The following is a 10,162-nucleotide window of genomic DNA, read 5'->3' on the forward strand; positions in this document are numbered from 1 at the left end:
GACCTGCTGTGAGCTGGCACTACACACATTAAGCAGCACAACAAACCTGTAGTTATATGTCCCCAGTTTACTGAAGAACTGGCACAGAAGGTGAGAGTCCTGCCCAGGGTTGTCCACACTGTCAGATGAGATAAAGCTGGTATGTGAGTCTTGATCCATCTCAACTCCAAAGTTAGAACTCTCGACGTAGAATCAGGGAGTATAGAGGCTCCTCAGCTGTCATCTAGGGGTAGTGATCACACCAGACTTTTATATGCATATACTTAAATAAAAAAATCAAGCCACTCACCCTCAGGAGGCTATGTACACAGTAAGTAAGTGTGGACTCCTATTCCCCCTGCTCCTTGTCCTTTGTTTCTGAGCAGCAAAACCCATTTTGAAATCTTAGATCATAAGACAAACTGGGAAAAGGTAGAATTATTTTGGTTGAAGGGAAGATAGGCCATGCCCCAGCCCACTCAGCCTCCCCAAGTCATTCTGCAAAATCCAAGCCCTTGGAGAATATGAAAACTGCTATTTTCTTCTGCTGTTCACAAAAGAAAGGCCCAACAAGCACCTGTGCTTACATTTCTCAGTGGATGTAGACCATACTGTTCTAGTTAGCTCTGCATACATGTCTGCCTTCCCTAATTAGCTCTGTGCACCCCAAGGGCAGTCCTGGTCTTCCTGATGGTACCTGCTACTGTCAAATGAATGAGAAGAGACGAGTCCTATGTCATACACTGGGTTGGTAACAGGTTAGTGGGCTCCTGGCCATATACTTGATTTGTAGCTTATATCACCAAGGATCAGTTAAGATAATCTGGAGTTAAATAAAATTACCACCAGAACAGTTGATGCTTAGAGTGGTAGTAACACATTAGCCATTTCTGAGGTCAGGAAAATCCCCAAAATTTGTTACTACAAAATAGGCTAAGTGGAAATACTATGTCAATATTACAGGGCAGTTGCCACCCCAAGATGAGATGACTGTAATGGTAATTTAAAAGAGACAAAGTTCTGGTTAGGGCAGGATGGCAGTGGCTACCACAATAATTTTTATTCCTTTCACAAAAACAAAGCAACTAGCATAGCAAAAGAAACCCCCAGATAACATTAAGGTGGTCCCTCTAACCACTGAACATGAAGTAGTAGGGCCACACAATTCAGAGCCATTACACTAGTTTGCGACAGGCATAGGGAAAAACAAGGGGTAGTTTTTATGATCTTTTGAACCAGATAACCGAAGAATTACCATCAAATACTCAATTCTAAAAAAAACTCAGCAAGCCAATGAGAGCAGCTGTCAAAACTAGAAGTTTTACAGGCTTTCATTTATACATGAGTTCAGAAAGACTACAGGGAAGATTTCTACTTCTTCGCTTGAAGGATTAATAACTATGAGTTTTCCTCATACTGTAAACAAGTAGAAAACCACACAAAATACATGAAACGGCTGCTTTCAGACATAGGACAACAGGAAGTATTTGGAAGAAGGGAAATAAGAGGAGCACCACAATCGCCTCGGCTTACTGCCTAGAGGCAGTTTCCAGGCCAAAGCGCAGGGAGACAGAATGCAGTAGTCTCACTGAGTTGCAGAGACAGATCAGAGCTCAGGAAGGCTAAACTAGAACTTAGGGGTAGAGTACTAGAGAAGAGGGAGCTGCTCAGAGAGATCTGCAAAAAGGTCTCAGAGTCTGACCAAGTACTAACCTGCATATATGAAGGGTGAAACTCTTCATGACCGGAGAGCAATAGACCAAACAATTCCTGGAAATTCACAGAGGAGTGGGAATAGTTCATTTTCCCAGAAACTAGAGTGCAACAACTTCCATCAACGGCATCGAGTAGAGTCCCAAGAAAGATCATGCCTTAATCTTAAATTAAGTCTAGAGAAAAGGCTGCTCCAGATCTTAAAAGGATCTAACCAAATCAAAGTCCAACACTCTAAAGGAATAACAAAATTTACTTGACAACTTAAAATTCACAGTATTGAAGCCAATCCAAAATCACTGGTATACAAAGAAGCAGGAAAATATTACCCGTAGCCAGGAGAGAAAAAACAGACCCAGAAATGAGACCATGGAATTAGCAGATAAGGACCTTAAAAAATATCTATTATAAAAATGTTCAAGAACATAAAATGAACATGAGAAAAATGGGAGATAAAAGTTGCAAATGGAATTTCTAGAAATGAAAATTTCAATATCTGAAATGAAAATTAACTGGATGGGAGTAAAAACAAATTAGACACTACAGTGAGCAAGATCATTAAGTCTGAGGACAGCAAAATAAACTACACAAACGGACATAGAAAGGGACTAAAAAAAAAAAAAACAAGCAATTGTGACCTGTGGGACAATATTAAATAACCTAAAATATATATAAATTGGAGTCCCCAGGAGGAACAAAAGAGGGTAGGGAGACAAAAAATATTTGATGAAACAGCAGCCAAAATTTTTCCAAATTGGATTAAAACTGTACTACAGACCCAAGAAAATTAGAGAACCACAGCAGAAGAAACACTTACACATACACACATCCATAATAAAATTGCTGAAAATTTTTAAATCATACAAGCAGCCAAAAAAAGACATATTACATACAGAGGAACAAATACAGTCGACCTTCCATATCCATGGCTTTTGCATCTGTGGATTCAACCAATTGCAGACCAAAATATTCAGGAAAAAATTTCCAGAAAGTTCCAAAAGGCAAAACTTGAATCTGCCACCCACTGAACAGTATGCTGAATCCACACAAATGAAGTGATGTGTAGGCATATCCTACTGGAGCCTATATGCTAATATAGGTTATATATAAATACTATACTATGTTATCTAAGGGGCCTGGCCATTTGCAGATTTTGATTATCCACAGGGGGTCCTGGTACCAGTCCCCCACAGATACTGAGAGACAACTGTATAACAGTGTCGGTCAAATCATAAATTATGCAAACCATAAGAAAATTAACATCTTTGAAGCGCTGAAAGGAAAAACCATCAGCCTATAATTATATACCTAGTGAAAATATATTTTTAAAATAAAGGTTAAGAGTGACAGTAGCAGCAGCAGCAGCAGGGCAGAATGAGACAGCCCCTTTGTATCTCCTTGTAAATTTACAACTAGTCAAACTTCTGTAACCTAACAAAGGTTCCACTGCTCAACATACTAGGATTCCTGAGAGATCCATACATCAATGAATCTGAAGCTGGGTGTATTGGAACATGTAGGGGAAGGAGGAGAGGAGGAAAAATAGGGACAGTGCCTGCAGATGCAGTTCCCTAGCTGCCATGGCTGAGTGCTCAGCCCCAGTGAATGCTGTAGCAATGGAGGAGTTGGGGTGTGGCTCCCACACCACAGCTGGTAGAGGGGCACCCCAGAATCCAGCTCCCTCCCTCAAGTGCGGCCAGAATCTGGTGGCAGCAGCATAGATACATCTACAGCCTCCTGCAACACCAGCAGCCATACGGAACCAGATAGCAGCACAGCAGGCTTATGAACCTGCCTCCCTCCACCATGGTGGTGGTGCCTGAGACCCAGGAAACCTGGATACAGTGAGGGAACCTACTCTGGAAGGCGATGCCCATGACAACAGCAACATCCCCCAACCACAACCCCGGAGGTGCAAGTAATGCACATAAGACAGAAAGTTGTACTATAGCATCATTGACTGGAAAACAAAAGAAAGACCTCCAAATATCAACCTGAATTGTTAAAATGATACTTAAATAAGAAAGGTGTTTACTTCAAATGTGCCAGCAAAGGAACAATCCATCAAATACCATGAACAACCAATGTAACATGGTAATACAGAATATGACAGTTCTCCAGAATTCAAACTCAAAGTCATGAAAGATTGTGACCTAAATGATGAATTCAAAATAGTTGTCATGAAAATACTCAACAAGGTACTACAAAACTCAGAAAGGCAGTTCAGTGAGTTCACGAATAAAATTATTGAACAGAAAGAGTACTTTACCAAAAAGACTGAAACTGTAAGAAAGAATCGAACATATTCTAGAGCTGAAGAACTCAATAAATGAGATGAAAAATGCATTAGAAAGCATTGGAAATAGAGCAGACCATAGGGAAGAGAGAATTAGCAAGCTCAAAGATAGAAATCTAGAAATCAGGTGGAAGAGGTAACAGAACTAAGATTTTGAGAAATGAAAGAACTCTACAAAAACTATCTGGCACTGTTAGAAAGGGCAACATAAGGATAATGGATATCCCATTAAGAGAAAGAAGGAGAAAAGGACAGAGAGTCTATTTAAAGAAATAATTGATGAAAATTTCGCAAACCTAGGGAAGGAACTGGACATTTAAGTTACAAGAAGCTAACCTAATTATCTCAATGCAAAATGACATTCCCCAAGACACATTAAAACTGTCAAAAGTTAATGATAAAGAATTCTCAAGGAAGCTAGGGAGAAAAGATAACCTATAAAGGAAACCCCATCAAGTTATCAGACTTCTCAGCCAGGAGAGAGTGGAATGATATAGTCAAAATATTTAGATAGATGGAAACCAGCAGCCAAGAATATATCCAGCAAAGTTATCTTTCAGATATGAAGAAAGAAAGGCTTTCCCAGACACACAAAAGCTGAGGGAATTTACCACCACAGACCTGCATTACAAAAAATGTTGAAAGGAGCGCTTCTACCTGATAAACACAAAGTACACAAAATTTTGAGTAAGACGACACACAGAAGTAGAAAATTGCAACTCTATTTCAGAATAGGGTGTTAAATGGTCAAATATGGTTAAAGGGGGGGAAGTATTAAAAATAGCTATACCTACTTCAGTTTGGTAATGAACACAACATAAAAAGGACTATTTTATCTATGAGACAGTTAATACAAACCTCATGGTAATCACACACACAAAAAGATGAGCCACAAAACAACAAAAAAGGAAATAGAAGAAAACATCAGAGAAAACTAGCAAAAAAAAAAAAAATCAGCAAACACAGGGAAGAGAAATGATAGAGATAGAGAACGATCAGAAAACTAAAGATAAAATGGCAGTAATAAATCTCATATATCAATAATCACCCTAAATGTATATGCTGAATTGATCAACCAAAGGCACAGAGTAACTGGATGGATTAAAAAACCAGATCCAACCAAATGCTGCTTTCAGAAGACCCGGCTCAACTCCAAAGACAAACATAGGCTCAAAGTGAAGGGGTGAAAGATGATACTCAAAGCAAATAGTATCAAGAGAAAAACATGTGCAGCCATGCTTTATCAGACAAAGCAGACTTCAAGGCAGAAAAAAAAAGGTAGTGAGACACAGATGAACATTTTATAATGATAAATGGGACAATTGATCAGGAAAACATAATATTAATACATATGCACCCAAAATATATAAAGCAACTATTAACAGACCTAAAGGGAGAAACAGACAGCAGCACAGTAATAGTAGGAGACTTTAACACCGCCACTACCGCAATGGATAGATCACCCAGACAAAGTCAACAAGGAAACATTGGCCTTAAATAATACATTAGATCAGATGGACTTAATGTTTTCAGAACTCTGTCTCCAAGCAACAGAATACACATTCTTCTCAAATACACATGGAATATTCTCAAGGATAGACCATATGTTGGGACACAAAACAATGCTCAATAAATTTAAGAAAACTGAAGTCACATCAAGCATCTTATATGAAACAGTATGAAACTAGAAATCAACTGCAAGAATAAAGCTGAACAAATCACAAATATGTGGAGATTAAACAACATGCTAATGAACATTGGGTCAATGAATAAATAAATTAAAAGATAGAGAGGCAAATGAAAATATGACATACCAAAATCTTTGGAATGCAGCAAAAGCCATACTAAGAAGGAACACTGCAATACAAGCCTACCTAAGAAGAAAAGAAAAAGCTCAAACAATCTAACATTATACCTTAAGGAACTAGAAAAAAAAACAAAGCCCAAAGTCAGTAGAAATTATAAAAGTTATAAGGAAATTATAAAAATCAGAGCAGAAATAATGGAATAGAGAATAAAAAGACATTAGGTTAATAAAAGCTGGTTCTTTGAAAAGATAAACAAAATTGACAGACCATTAGCTAGGCTCACTAAAGAGAGAAGACTCAATCAGAAGTGAAAGAAGTTACAATGTGTACCACAGACATACAAAAAGATTATAAAATATTATGAAAGGCTATCAATCACCAATTAGACAACCTAGAAGAAATGAACATTTTGTAGCCTCATATACCCTTCCTAGACTGAATCACAAAGAATTAGAAAATCTGAATAGACTGATCACTAGTAAGGTAATTGAAACATTAATTGAAAACCTCCCCAAAAACAAAAGTCAAAGACCAGATGGTTTCTCTAGTGAATCCTACCAAACATTCAAAGAAGACTTAACTCCTATTCTTTTCAAACTCTTCCAAAAATTGAAGAGGATGAATGCCTCCTAACTCATTTTAAGATGCCAACATTTCCCTGATAGGGTAGGACAACACCCAAAAAAAGAGAAAATTACAAGCCTGATGAATGTAGCTGCATAGATCCTCAAAAAAATACTAGGAAATCAAATACAACAATTTATGATAAAAATCATGCACCACAATAAGTGAGATTCATTCCAGGGATACAAGGATGGTTCAACACCCGCAAATCAATCAAGGTGATAATACCACATTAACAAAATGAGGGATAAAAATCACATGATCATATTAGTAGATGTAGAAAAAGTATTTGACAAGATAACTTCCATTTATGACAAAACTCAATGGAATAAATACATTTATAAAGAAAGTACCTCAACATAATAAAGGCCATATATAACAAACCCACAGTTAACATCATACACAAAGAAGAAAACCTGAAAGCTTTTTTTTCTAAGATCAGGAACAAGAAAAGAATGCCCATTCTCTCCACTCTTGTTCAACACAGTACTGGAAATCCTAGCCAGAGCAATTAGACAAGAAAAAGAAATAAAAAGCATCCAAATTGGAAAAGAAGAAATAAAACTGTCACTATTTATAGATGATATGGTTTTATATAGAGAGAACCCTAAAGACTCTACCAAAAAAAATAGAAATAATAAATGAATCCAGTAAAGTTGCAGGATACAAAATCAATGTACAAAAATCTGTTGTATTTCTATATACTAACAATGAACTATCAGAAAGAGAAAGAAAACAATCACAATTACAATCACAATAAAGAGAATAAATTACCTAGGAATAAACTTAAAAAATGTGAAAGACCTATACACTGAAAACTACAAGACTTTGTTGAAAGAAAGTGAAGATAACACAAGGAAATGAAATATTCAGTGTTCATATATTAGAAGAATTAACATTGCTAAACTGTTCATTAGTACCTAAAGCAATGCAATCCCTTTCAGAATCTCAATGGCATTTTTCACAGAAATAACACAAAAAAAATCCTAAAAATTGTAATAAACTATACCACAAAAGACCTCAAATAGCCAAAACAAGCCTGAGAAAAAAGAACAAAGCCAGAGGTATCACATGCCTCAGTTTCGAACTACACTACAATGCTGCAGTAATTAAAACAGTATGGTACTGGCAGAAAAACACACATACAAACCAATGGACAGAATTGAGAATTTGGAAATAAACCCACACATATATGGGCAACTAATGTACAACAAAGGAGCCAAGATAATACAATGGGAAAAGTCTCAATAAATGGTGTTGGGACAACTGGACAGCCACATGCAAAAGAATGAATCTAGACCACTGTTTTACACCATGCACAAAAATTAAGTCAAAATGGATTAAAGACTTGAATGTAAGATCTAAAACAATAAAATACATAAAACATAGGCATTAAGCCTCTGAACATCAGTCTCAATGGTGTTTTTGTGAATTTTACTCCAAAAGCAAGGGAAACAAAAACAAAAATAAATAAGACTACGCCAAACTAAAAAGCTTCTGCACAGCAAAGGAAACCACCAACAAAACAAAAAGACAAGCAATCAAATGGGGTAAAATATTTTATATGATACTTTTGAATAAAGAGTTAATATCCAAAATATATAAAGAACTCATACAATAAGAACAAAAAGTGATTAATACATGAGTAGAGGATCTGAATATTTTTCTAAGGAAGACATACAGATGGTCAACAGGCATATGAAAATATGTTCGACATCACAAATTATTAGGAAAATGCACATCAAAACCACAATGAGATATCACCTCACACCTCTTAGAATGGCTATTATCAAAAAGACAAGTGTTGTCAAGGATGTGGAGAAAAAGGAACCTTCAAACACTGTAGATGGGAATGTAAATTGGTACAGCCATTATGGAAAACAGTATGGAGGTTCCTCAAAATATTAAGACTAGAACTACCATATGATTCAGCAATTCTTCCTCTAGGTATTTATCCAAGGAATATAAAAACACTGATTCAAAAAGGTATATGTACCACTATGTTCATTGCAGCATTATTTACAATGGTCAAGATAGGAAAACAACCTAGTGTCCATCAATAGATGAACGAATAAAGATGTGGTATGTCTATACGATGAAATACTACTCAGCCATAAAAAAGATAAAATATTGCCATTTGCAACAAGGATGGATCTTGAGGGTATTATGTTAAGTGAAATAAGTCAGATGAAGAAGTACAAAAAACATGATTTCACTCATGTGGAATATAAAACAAAAAAGTTACAAACTAACAAAATAAAAACATATTCATAGATACAGATAACAGAATGGTGGTTATCGGAGGGGTAAGGGTTGGAGGGAGGGAAAGATGGGTAAAGGAGGTCAAATATATCCTAACGGATAGAAACTAGACTTTTGGTGGTGAGCATACAATAGAATATACAAATATCAAATTATAATGTACACCTGAGATTTATATAATGTTATTAACCAATGTTACCTCAATAAAAAAATCAAAAAATAGGCGATATACTTTAATAAATAATAAATTTTAAAGATAAATGAAATTAAAGGTGAAATATAGGATTTTTCAAATAAAAGCTAAAAGAATGAATCACCAGCAGAGCTGAATTACGAGAAATGTCAAAGGAAGTTCTTCAGACAGAAAGAAAATAATACCAGATAAAAATCTGAATCTACACCAGGAAATAAGGAGCACCAGAAACAGTAAATATCTGAGTAAATATAAGAGTTATTTTCATTTCTTTAACTTCTCTAAAAATATTATCTATTTAAAGTACATTGTGGGCTTATTGCTTATTTAGAATAAAATGTGTTGCAACAATAGCACAAATAATGGAAGTGGAGAAATGAAGGTATTCTGTTTTAAGGATCTTACAGTATATATGAAAATGTATTATTTCTTAAAGGTGTACTATATATATTGAAGTTGTATTTGTAAATCATAAGATAACCACTAGAATAATAAAGTGCTGAGTGTAGCTAATAAGCCGATAGGTGAAGATAACGTGAATATCATAAAAAATACTCAGTCCAGAAGTGGGCATGAAAACAGGGGTGGGGAGAGGAACGAGAACAGATGGGACAAATGGAAAATAAATAGCCAGATAGATTTAAATCAAAATATTTAGAGGTCATTATAATAAATATAAATGGTCTAAACACTCCAAATAAAAGGCCCCTGATAAGAGATTATCGGAACAGATGTTTTAAAAGACCCAACTATATGCTGTTTATATGAAAAACTTTAAACATAAACACACAGATAAATTAAAACAATGGGAATGATATAAAAAAGTTTTAACACTAACCAGAAGAAAGCTGAAGTGTCTATATGTTTCCCCTGCTATACAAAAGTAGAGCATTTTTATGAAACTGTGTAAACTAAAATGGCATAAAGCAAAGAAACAATCACCAGTAATTCATATTGAGCATTCCTAGATCCAAAAATAGCCCACCAAATCATACCAAATAACATCAAAAAAAACTAAACACTAACGTATAGTAAAAGCAGGAATGATATAATATATACACACGCTTCGAACACCCATCAATCCACTCAAAGTAGTAATAGATTTTCCATTTTATCCATTACTGGATGCCAACTACAAGAGACCCCTTTGCAAAAAGTTGATGATATCACTTATATGTGGGATACAAAACTAAAAGCAACAAATGAACAGGACAAACAGAGACTCATAGTCATACACAATAGACTAGTGGTTACCAGAGGGTAGAGGAAAGGGGGGAAGGGGGGAAG

General features: G+C 35.7%; 1 long non-coding RNA gene across 1 annotated transcript in view; it reads right to left on the reverse strand.

Moving 5' to 3' along the window:
- The window catches only part of LOC111745971, a 16,230-nt gene that overhangs the window by 3,501 nt on the left and 2,567 nt on the right, over positions 1 to 10,162 (reverse strand). The window contains exon 2 of the long non-coding RNA XR_002782858.1: positions 4 to 223. This is a non-coding gene — a long non-coding RNA (uncharacterized LOC111745971). The remainder of the gene's footprint in view (positions 1 to 3; positions 224 to 10,162) is intronic.

Source organism: Pteropus vampyrus, unplaced genomic scaffold (assembly GCF_000151845.1).
Source record: "Pteropus vampyrus isolate Shadow unplaced genomic scaffold, Pvam_2.0 Scaffold171, whole genome shotgun sequence".
Taxonomy (NCBI): domain Eukaryota; kingdom Metazoa; phylum Chordata; class Mammalia; order Chiroptera; family Pteropodidae; genus Pteropus; species Pteropus vampyrus.